Below are 12,212 nucleotides of genomic sequence, written 5' to 3'. Positions count from 1 at the left end.
CTGGCCAGCTAAGTGCCAAATACTTTTTAATTCGATCCTTAAGATCCACGGTATCTCAAGATGTGCTGTTGACTTTGTATTATGGGCAGGTTTATTCCCACTTCACATATGGTATCTTGTCCTGGGGTTCATCACCCCATGCATCCAGAATTTTTAAAATGCAAAAAAGAGCAGTGAGGCTAATAACTAATTCCCATTATCTTGTCCCTTGTAAACCCATTTTTAGAAAGCTTGGCCTGTTACCTTTTCCTTGTGCATATATTTTATATGTGTTATTGTATACTTACAATAATTTTATCAAATTTTATAAAAACAGTGCTGCACACAGCCACTTCACAAGAAGTTCTAATGACCTTTATATCCCATATGTACGCACTACAAGTTCTTTGTGTGGTCCAAACTTAATGGTTTAAAACTTTACAATGTATTACCCAATGAGTTAAAGGGTATCAATAGTTTTTCCCTTTTTAAATCCAAAATGAAAGCAAATGTACTCCAGAAAATATATTACAAGGTGATGGATTTCATTAATGATGGAGTGTAATATTGTTATAGTGTGCTCTGTTCTAATAATTTTCATATTATTCTACTATCTTCTGACTAGTCCTATATCAAGTACTTGATCGCTGGACCAATAAAATTATAATTAATTTATAATTATAGAATTCTCTTAATATAAGAAAAGTTTTGACAGTTCACAGAATCATGAGATACCAATTCAATAAAAAAAGAGAGACCAACTAGACTAGAGAGACTAACAACGCCTTTAAAGGTTGCAGTGATGAAATTAAATTCTCATTGAATGTATATTTACATCACATAAATGGCAGTAGCGTTGTAGGAACTTGGAAAGACAACACAAACAAGAAATCTGTAAAAAGATGGTTGCGACAAGAGCAGGGACCCATTCTGAAAGGAAGAGAGACACTGGCAAAGACCTTGAAGAAATAATACACCCAGTCATATTTACTGGTAGTATTTTAATAATTTAAAATAAAACATGAGACTGGATTTTTATACAATTAAATAATGCAAATCTTACATTTATATGATAAGGAGAAGCATAACTTTCCTTTCAAGAGAACATGTTCACACCATGAAAAATAAAATGGCCAAAATGTGGAAACTTTCAAATAATTGTGCTGATGACCCATTAAAAATATTATGATAAGAATGGAAGAATTGAGAGAAAACCAGGAGGGTATTTAAGTTAAATTGAATCAGATTAAAGAGAAGTGAAGGTGGAAAATAACCAAATATTCTACCATACAAAAGAGAAGAGAATACTAAAAAATCAAAAATATTGTTCCATCTGTGGATATTGAGAAACATTTTGACAAGGTGGCAAGGAATGGGGAAAGATCCGATGGGGAAGATCATCAACTATCAGGTAAGATCATGAAGGGAACTAGATTGGACTAAAAGGTCAAAGATTCATATGTGGAGAGTAAAAAGCAATGATCAAATTTGATCCAAGGATAGAGGAATCTAAAATAATGAAAGAAAACAATATGTACATTTTTTCTTTATATATATCCAAGTAGGGCATACATAACTGAGAGAGCAGTAGTAGGAAGACATAACTAACCAGGAAAGAGATCTTCCCATGCATAAAAAGAAATTATTGCCAGGAAATAGACATAACCCCTGCAAAAGGAAGTAGTCCATAAAAACTATTATGGAGTTTACTTTCCAAGCCTCCGCATTTTGTGGGTGATAGCTGCAGCAGAGAAAAGGAGAGAAAAAACTGAATTCAAATGTGGTGCTAGACAGATTGATAAATAATAAAATAGCTAAACCATATATGGAGGACATACCAGAAGAAGTAGGAAATTATGATATGCAATCAGTGGAAAGTAGAAGTAATGAGTAGAAATGATGAGGCATATAATTAGATGTATCAGATGGCAGAAGATTTTACGCAAGGCCTGAAACCTGAAGAAACCATGTGGAGGAAGAGTTCTAGAGGAGAGCCAGGGACAAATGGAGAGGAGTTGATCTTAGAAGGAATATGGCACTGCCATGGAGCAAGGCAAGCAAAAATGCTATAGAAAATCAATTCTCGGATTAATTATTTAAGATGTTTTCAAATTTTACTCAGTCTTGTACAATTTAGCATGTTTTGTTCTGTATAAAACTTAAATGCTTATTACTTGAAGTTAGGGGCATAATTTAATGGGTGTACATGAACAATCTTTATAGTCTCTCAAGATATAAAAGGAGACCAACCTTCTTAAGTTAAATCCCAAGCAACTACGGGAAATGCCACAACAGTAACTTTAAATGACGTTATATGGGCATTTCAATACCACAATTTCAGAGTGTAAAAATCATTCGCCTTGACCGGGATTCAAACCCGGATCCCTCAATGTCTGGCCGAGTGCTTTACCCAGTTAAGCATTCAAGGCATCCACTTACACTCCTTAAGTTACTTTTTATGAAGGCTTGGAACATTTACACTTTTAACATAGACTGAAAGAGCCTTTGAAATAGTTATTTCATAACAAAAGAATCCATTCCATCCGAATCACTTTCATCATCTCATAATACTCTACGACTTCAATTTTCTTGGAAAGATTTCTTTTAAGAAGTCAAGCCTCTTATTCGTCTGTATAACTTGATTTGATTAAAGGATTGATAATGTATTCGGGTGATGATGGCAAACAGTCACAGATGACAGAATACAATGCAGATAAAGGCTTCAGGTTCACAAATGCAGATGTCAAGAGAGAGAAAGCTTTATGGAAAATAAAGGTGAACCTGAGACACATAACACCATTCCACAAGAATTCTATCAACCTTTGAGTATTTTCACATGTGGGCCACTTCTGGCCTAATACCAGCAGTGGGATGACAGGAGAGATTGCTGTCACCAAATAATATAAGTATCAATGCAGAGGAACACAAAAAGCTGATAAGCATTGATTGAAACATTATAGAACCATGGAGTAGCCACCACTAAACACATTTCAACATCAAGATTCTCTTACTTTCTGCAAAAACTTCTGGTAGTGAACTATAATTCCAAGTTTCAGTCCTAAAGAGATCGGCAAAACCAACTGATATTCTGTCATCATTAGTTCCAAATGGAGGGTTATTAAACCGCTGAAGAGTATCAATTGAGAAGGTTTCAATTCCTCTCTCAATGAGTTAATTAAAATGAAAATTAAGGAATGGTATGTTGCTGCTCCTTGGAATGACAATATGGTGATTTGATATTGCCCTCCACATTGAAAAACTATTGCTGTTAAAGCCATTTAACCAAGCATGTAATGAAGTTTGCATGGATGTTCCTGCCACCTTAGCCTCCTCCTAGATACACATGAGAGAGAGCTCTTTCCTCTTGGCCTATTAATCTGGAGAAGGGAACAGTTACCCTTCATCGTGGCATGGGGGTATCTATTGAAAAACACCTCTATCATTAACAGCAATATACTGGGTTAAAATAGGCTTCTATAGTGAAAAAGGCAATTCACAAAAAAAATCAATTTTTTTGACTCACCTTAAGAGGTATGTATATGTAATAAAACAATCTTTTTTGAGTCAACACACATTTTTTCCACAAGAGGACTGCGAGATAGATCATCAAGATTGATCAATAACAAATCAGTTGGAGCTCATAACCTACAGTCAATCAATTATTGGCTTTAGCTCTGGTCAGAATATTTGCTTATTGCTGCGTATCAACTCCACTGGCGGCTGTTTATGGACTGAACATAAACTGCTCATCATAATAGACTTTAGTAATGGTCACCCTTAGGTACATAACTACATCGGCAAAGAGCATTTTTTTGCAAATCACAGTTTCTTTTGAGTTAAACTAATTTAAACAAAACAATAATAATAATAATAATAATAATAATACTTTATTCATTTTAAAAATGGTACAACCATATTAAATGTCGTCAATCATAATATTACTTAATATATAAACATAAGTTCTTAAATGTGATGAAGATTGTCACAAAAGAATTCATCCAATGAGTAAAGTGGGTGAGCAAGTAACCAGGTATATACCCTATTCTTGAAACTCTGGATACCATCTGATTTCAACTGAGTAGGCAGATAGTTATACAGTCGTATGTTCATATTGTGAAATGTGTTGTAAGTTGATGACAATCTACAATAAGTAGTATTTAGATTCGATTTACCTCTTGTGGAATAGTTATGGAGGTTGGATCTTAATTGGTAAGTTTCCAGATTAACTTTCACATGAATCAGAGCCTTAAAGATATACAAACAAAATACAGTCATGATTCTATACCTAATAAAAAAAGGTTTGCAGGAATCACGTGGTGGTATATTAGCAAGAGAGCGAATAGCTCTCTTTTGCAGTAGCAAAATTTGTTTAACATGAGGGGAATGACCCCATAACTCAACACCATAATTCAAATGACATTGAAAGAAGGCATGGTAAAGTGTTAAACGATACTCATTTGAAATGATAAAGTTGAGCTTTCTTAACATATAAACAGCTTTACTAAGTTTATTACAGGTCTGACTGATGTGAGTCTCCCAATTAAGTTTTGTATCAATATAAATTCCTAGTATTTTAGCAGTTTCAATATTAGTTGTTTTTGATTTAAGACTGCACACAATATGCTGAGTTTTGTTAGTATTTAATTGTAAATGATTAACATCAAACCATTCCTTAGCCTGTTTTTGGGTAGGGCTAGATCGTAACTTTGCATCTTCTGGATGTTGACACTTTTATGTTGACACATATTGTATGGGTGGGAAATTGCTTACTAACATGGATAATGCCATTGCACTGATGCATACAAACATAATATTACCAGTGAACGTACCAACATAAGTGGTGATGGGGAGAGAACATTAAGCCTTGGCTCCAGATGACTGGAGTCAACACTTACGAAATCCAGTTGCAGTCAGAAGGAGCAACAAAGAGAAATAGCTTCATAATGTGTGTTGCACACAAGTATTCAATGTTTGTTTGGCATTATTGGAAGTCAGAGCTTTTGCTTAAGCCACATATTGTATGTATAAATGAATGCTGATTAAAACCAGACAATCTCCACTTGGCATCTCTGCCTTCTCATTTCATTTTCAACGCTTATTTTCACACATTATGAAAATAGTAGCATTTTTGAACATGAAAGTGTATGTGTCAATGCTCTAAACTACTAATTTACATTATTTAATGAGAATGTAATGTTTGAATCATATGCAATAAGTGCCTCTCCCAAATTTTCACCATTTTCAAAATGTAGTTTCCATTTACAGATCCCTAAACAGTGATTACAATGCTTTCCTGTGATAATTCACTTCTCTTACTTGAAATGACACATTCCAACAATCAGTGCTCTATGATGCCATCATCACAGGGGACTTTCACTGTAATCTTCTAAATAGCTCTGGAGCAAAAAATGGGTTTAACAATATAATATCTTCATTCAATATCCATATGACCCCATCAGAATTACCTGAAGTACCAAATCTCTTATTGACTATATCTTAACAAACATTGTTGCTCAAAATATTAAAAATGAGGTACTCAGCTGTGATATTTCTGACCATTTCCCCTAAATCACATTCAAGATACTACTGATATAAAAATCTATCACACAAGAACTCTCGGATGAAAACATTTCCAGGTTCAGATAAAAGCTTCAAACAGAAGACTGGGCTAATTTATATAAGGCTAAGTCATTCGATAATAGTTTTAAATATTGTCATAACAAATTTCAGTACTGCATATTTTGATATTTTCTTTTGCTATCAATGACAATATGTACAGAGTAAACCAAGAAGTATGTCATTAGTTACAATAGAAGGTGGACACATCTCATCAATACTTAAAGACCTAGCATTATCAGTAAAACTATGTGTATATGGTCATGATGAACTCCTTGCTTCATATGGAGGTCTAAAATAACTACATGAATTTCTCAGTGATAAAAAGAGTGTACTTGCTATGATAGCAAAATCACTGTGCTCATAATAAATCAAAACCTGCTTGGGAAATCATTAATCATGCTAGAAATGAAATCATCCTTTCTACTCTGTCATAAACCAAGTGTTGATAACTTAAATGTCTAATTAATCCATTGTGTTTTTGCATTGCATTGATCCATGGTTTTTTCCATATGTGCCAAAAATATCAAAAATAGCCCCTATTTATAAAAACAATGAATTAAATAGCTACTGGCTATGAGCAGTACAAAATACATTTTCTTAAGTGCTTGAAAAAGTTATGTAAGCACAACCTGTATCATACTTGAAAAGATATAATCTATTTTCTCCCGTCACATGGCTTCAGGCATGTGGATCATGGACCCACCATATCTGCAACACATTAAGCTATTAATTCAATAGTGATTTCCCTCTACAATAAACAAGATGCATTCAGATTGTTCTTTGTCTGAATCAAGGCCTTTATCAACTGAAATAATGAAATGGTAAAAGGTGATACAATAGGAATTATAGGCAGTCTAATAAGTGGCTTAGACCCTACTTATACAATCAAACACAGATTTTCTTCAAATGTCTATGGTCACAAATACTCTCCTAACTGCTACCATACTGCCACGGATGTTCCTCAGGAAGGTGCCTTAGGGCCTCGATTGCTTCTCGTCTACATAAATGATTTCCCAGTAGCCTTTGATAGGATAGTCAACATTTAACTGTCACTAAATGCAGATGATACAAATGCCATATTATCAACATCAAGAAAAAGTTTATTTCAATATTCCAGACTAGTTGCTACCAAATATCGGCAATTGGCGCAAAGATAATCATGACCCTCAATGCAAATAAAACCTTAATGGTCTGCTTTGCACATAATAAAAATCAAATGGAAAGTCCATTGATAGGAATTAATAAAAAAATCAATAGAGCAAGTACCAAACTGCAAGTTTCTAGGTGTTTACCTAAGCATTAATCTCTCACGGGGAACAGTACTTCAAGGTTTTACATCATAAAAATTAGAAATACCTACTACCTCCTCAGACAGCTTGCAGCACACAATAAGCAGCAATGTTGTCTTGAATTTACCCTGATGTGAATTCCAGACACAAATTTATCAAAACATAATTGTTTCAAGGTCTTCATATCTCTCCACTAATATATTTAAAATACAAAATAAAACTGCGAAGATTATTTCAGACAGTCAAATAAATGACCTTCCAGATCAATTTTCATTAATTTTAAACTTTATTCTCAACAATACATTTACATTTTATCTACATAGTTGTATGTAAAAAATAACCTGCCAGGATTTTCCTATCAATTCAGATCTTCATGATCTCTTTACCAGGACCAGAAATTTACTTTGCTACCAGGTAATACTCACAAATACAATAGCACTAGCACCCCATGAAATGGATCTTAGACTGCACGATAAATTAATATCAAACACTACATAATAATGGTAACTATATTGTTCTGTTGGTCAACTGTATGACATAGAACATGGTCAGCAGGGTAAGGAAAAGAAATAAAAAAGTAATAATACACAAAAACATTACTACACAGAACACAAAATGACCATAGGATAGAATTTTGGCATTGTACACCAGTTTCAAAGTCTCAAGTGAGGTAGTTGGGGCAAGTTTCCTTATCATGCATGCCCCTGAGGCCATTTTATTGATTATTTCCTCCGCATGAGACATGTCAAAATTTTAACTAAGAGATGATCTCAAAAATTTTGTGGACCTTGACTGATGAATAGATTTAAGTGAAACTGCTCTGTGGAGAGGACTTATTCAGAGGTGGATTAACTTTAAAATGAAACTGTAGAAAACATGTTTTATTCTCATTCAATAGCATGTTATTTGACCTAGACCTGCTTGACATGTTTGCTAGAGTATAACAAACGTAGGAGTTAACATCTGTAAAATTCACCCCATGCTTAATGTAGAGGTATCATCAGCTTATAATATTATTTCACTATTGGGTAAATAAATCTGAAGGTCAGTTATGAATATAATAAATAAAAGTGGATCTAATACTGAGCCTTGAGGTACTCCACAATTCATTTCAACTTGGCTGGACATGAATATGTTGGAACCAGACTTATTTTTGAGATTTGGACCATTTGTTCACGATTTGAGAGGTAAGATCTTTTCCACAATTAGGAATGCCATTAATTCCAATACTGATTAATCTGGAGTAGAGTTTGTTGTGATCAATGGTATCGTATGCTTTAGATAAGTAAAAGAAATACCAATTATTTATTTTTGATCATAGAGTCCCCAGATGACTTTATTAATTAGTTGAAAGGCTGCAGTTATTGTTGACTTTCCCTTTATCAAGCCATGTTGGGAAAAATGCAGAAGATTGAAGTGGTCTAAAAAGTTAGCGACTCGATTGTAAAATAGCTTTTCAAAAATCTTAGAGAAAACAGGAATGATTTTAATTGGCCTATAATTTTATTTTTTTTAAATCAACATTAATAAAACAAAGGTTATGCGATTCTCTAGAAAGAAAAAGGCAAGCTAAACATTAAAATAGGAGGGCAAAAACTAGAGCAGGTAAAACAGCTTACGTATCTCGGAAGTGTTTTGGACCAACAGGGTCAAAGTAGTAGGGACGCAATGAGAAGAATTGCGCTAGGCAAAGAGGCTTTCACAAGAAGGAGGGAGTTGATAACAGGGATATTGAGTAAGGATGTTAAGAAAAGACTCGTAAAAACTTTGATATGGAGCATAGCTATGTACGGTGCGGAAATGTGGTCATTGAAGCAGGAGGATAGACGTAGAATGGAGGCTTTTGAAATGTGGGTGTGGAGAAGAATGGAGAAGGTGAAATGGACAGAGAAGAAAACAAATGAGGAAGTACTTGGTATGGTGGGCGAAGAGAGGGGTTTGTTGGGAGCAATCCTATGGAGGCAGGAAAAGTGGATGAAGGGGGTGTTGACCGGCAGTGGGATGTTGAAGACTGTGATAGGGGGTACAATGTTGGGCAAAAGAGGAAAGGGAAGGAATAGGATAGGGATGTTGGACGCAATGAAGGGAGGAAGAAAGCACTCCGAGCTGAAGAGGGAGCTGATGTAGAGTAGGATGTGTGTTTCGCTAGGGGTCACAAATTGTTGAATTAGTAATTATGTCCATCCAAAAACCTACCTTAACCAGTAGATTACCTAATAATAATAATAATATAATTTTATGATTCACTGAATGATCCTTTTTTATGGATAGGAATTATCAAAGACGTTTTAAGTGCAGTGGAAAAATGACCTTTAAAGAGAGACGTTAAAAATATCAGAGAGAGGTTGAGAGATAATCTTGTTTGCCAGTTTCATGATTGGCATTGGTTTCTGCATCATACTATGCAGACCAAGTATCGTCCACTCCCATGTTCTGACTTTTAACTCTGTTTTCTGTATGACTCCTGCTTGAAGAGGAAGTTGTTTTATAATGAAACTACAACATAGTTACATTCTCATACGATAGATGACGTTGGCATCCCATTGCCACACCGTGGCTCATATTCTTTCCTATAGATATATCCTGCATATATTCTTCATATTTTATAAACTGTCTTCCATATATTTTCCATAAGTTCAACCAATTGGTGGCGATCATCTGAATATGACTTTATTAGTGTCAGTACAACTCCCTTTACACCATAATATTCTAGCTTTGTAAGTAATATTGAATGAATAACACAGTGGAAAGCCTTACTAAAATCACATACTTGTAGTGTCACAAAGACTAACTCCTCCTCAAATACATTATTGATATAATTATGGTAACTATGGACTCTACAGCCAGAATTGTAGATTTCCAGATTGAATGCCATTCTGTGTATTGGAAAACAGATTATTTGACTAAAAAAAAAACACATATTTGATCTTTCATTATAGCTTCAAAAATTTTGTCAAAACCATAGGTAGTCAGTTTATTCATCTTTAACACCTTTCTTATAGACAGATACCGCTTTGAAATATTTTAGAGCTGTTGGAAAATCACCCCTCTCGAAACATAAGTTGACTAACATAGCTAATGGTTCTGCAATGAACACAATAATGTCCCTGATAAGGGAATTAGATAGACCATAAATACCCTTACTGTTGGATTCTTTGAATTTTTTAACAGTTGATATAATATCAAATGGAGTAACAAAATTCCATTCAAATTTTAATTATTTGGAGGAAGATTTTGCAGCATATTGCCAATATTGATCTTTAATTGTATTAAATGACCTTTTAATGACTATCCCTGGGATTCCATCTAATCCAAGACAGTTAGGCAATTTATTGATCATATTGGTCACTTCCATAGCTGAACAGGGGAATCGAAGTAATGAATTACGCGTGTTTGGAACGAGAATAATTAGCTTAATTGACTGAAACCGTGGGATTTTTATGGGATAGGTAGAAATCATTCAGAATGAAGGCCATTTTAGAGTCATTTGGGATAAAATTTCCAGCAGAGTAATGTAGCTGAAGATCTTGTTGTGAATTATGCGTCCCCTGGGACTCTTTAATAATTTTCCATATCTCTCTCCATTTATTGTCTGCATTGATAAGTCTGTGGTTGTTGAAAGATTTTTTAGCACACTGTAAGGTATGGCGATAACTTTTCTTGAGTACTGAATATTCCCGACGGTTGGCTGAATTTGATTTTGTAATATACAGCTGCATCTTTCGTTTTCTTGGAAAGCTAATGAATTTCATCGAAGACTCACTGACTTTAGTATTTAACAGAAGAGCTTTTGTTTTTTGTATGCTTCAGGACACAGGGAAAACAGATTTCAAACCAATGTAGATAGGTGGTATAGAAATATTCAAAGATTTTGTTGAATGACTCCAAGGAAAACAAATCGGACCACTCATGGGAATTAAATAAGTCACAAAAGGTGATCATACTACCTTGATCAAAAAGTTCCCGGAATAACCACCGTGTGGCGCTCCCATCGTTCCGATTTGAGTTCTGTTTTTTTTTGTTAAATTGGTACATCTGTTGTTGATATTCCCTTTAAATCTTAGTGTCATAACTTGACATTTGCAAAAGTTACGGTCGGTTTTCGGTATGTCCATCAGTGCTTCCTGCGATTTTTCCATTACTTCCTCTCGGCTGCTAAAACGCGTTCCCCGTAATGGTTTTTTAACTCGATTGAACAGAAAGAAGTCACAGGGAGCCAAATCAGGTGAATTCGGTGGCTGTTGGATGGTATTTGTTGCATTTTCGTCAAAAAATTACGAATAATGATAGCACTGTGCGACGGTGCGTTATCATGGTGCAAAATCCACGAGTTTTCTGCCCACATTTCTGGTCTCTTTCGGCGAATTGCTTCACGCAAACGTCTCATAACGCCCAAATAATACTCTTTGTTTACTGTCTGGCCTTCTGGCAAAAATTCATGATGCACTACACCGTTGTAATCCATGAAAACCGTCAGCATTGCCTTCTTTTTTGACTGAAAACGACGTGGTTTTTTTGGTCTCGGCTCATTTGGTGAACGCCATTCACTTGCCTGATGTCTGGATTGCGTGTCGTACTCATAAACCCACGTCTCGTCTCCAGTAATGATCCTTTTGATGAATGTGGGATCGGATTCAGCCTCGCAAATCATGTCTTTTGCGACGTCAACACGGTCTCTTTTTTGCATGAAATTGAGGTCTTTCGGAACCAACTTTGCTGCTACACGACGGAAACCCAAATCATTAACCACAATGTCTTGGGCGGATCCATAGGCAATGTTCAAGTCCTCCGCTATTTCTCTGATGGTTAATTTGCGGTTATTGACCAACATTTCTTTTACTTTATCAATTTTTTCACCGACTTTCGATGTCGATGGTCTGCCACTGCGTTCATCATCTTCGATTGACTCACGACCACTTCTGAACCGCTCGTGCCACTGGTAAACGACCGTTTTTTTTAGAGAATCGTTGCCGAAACACTTTTCCAACATTTCCAACGTCCGTGCGCCACTAAATCCGTTTTTTACGCAAAATTTAATACAAGTTCGTTGTTGCAAATTTAAATCCATTTCTGAAATTGTAAAAAATCGCCAACACACACAGAGATAGATGTACTCTTGGCTACGTAACTTTTGCAAATGTCAAGTTATGACACTAAGATTTAAAGGGAATATCAACAACAGATGTACCAATTTAACAAAAAAAACAGAACTCAAATCGGAACGATGGGAGCGCCACACGGTGGTTATTCCGGGAACTTTTTGATCAAGGTAGTATTCTGATCAGCACTTGTAGAAGGACGTGGGTATTGATCTGATAGATCTGG

The sequence above is a fragment of the Hetaerina americana genome, unplaced genomic scaffold (genome assembly GCF_022747635.1).
Source record: "Hetaerina americana unplaced genomic scaffold, ioHetAmer1.1.p SCAF_58, whole genome shotgun sequence".
Taxonomy (NCBI): domain Eukaryota; kingdom Metazoa; phylum Arthropoda; class Insecta; order Odonata; family Calopterygidae; genus Hetaerina; species Hetaerina americana.
Note: the sequence above shows the minus strand (reverse complement) of the source record.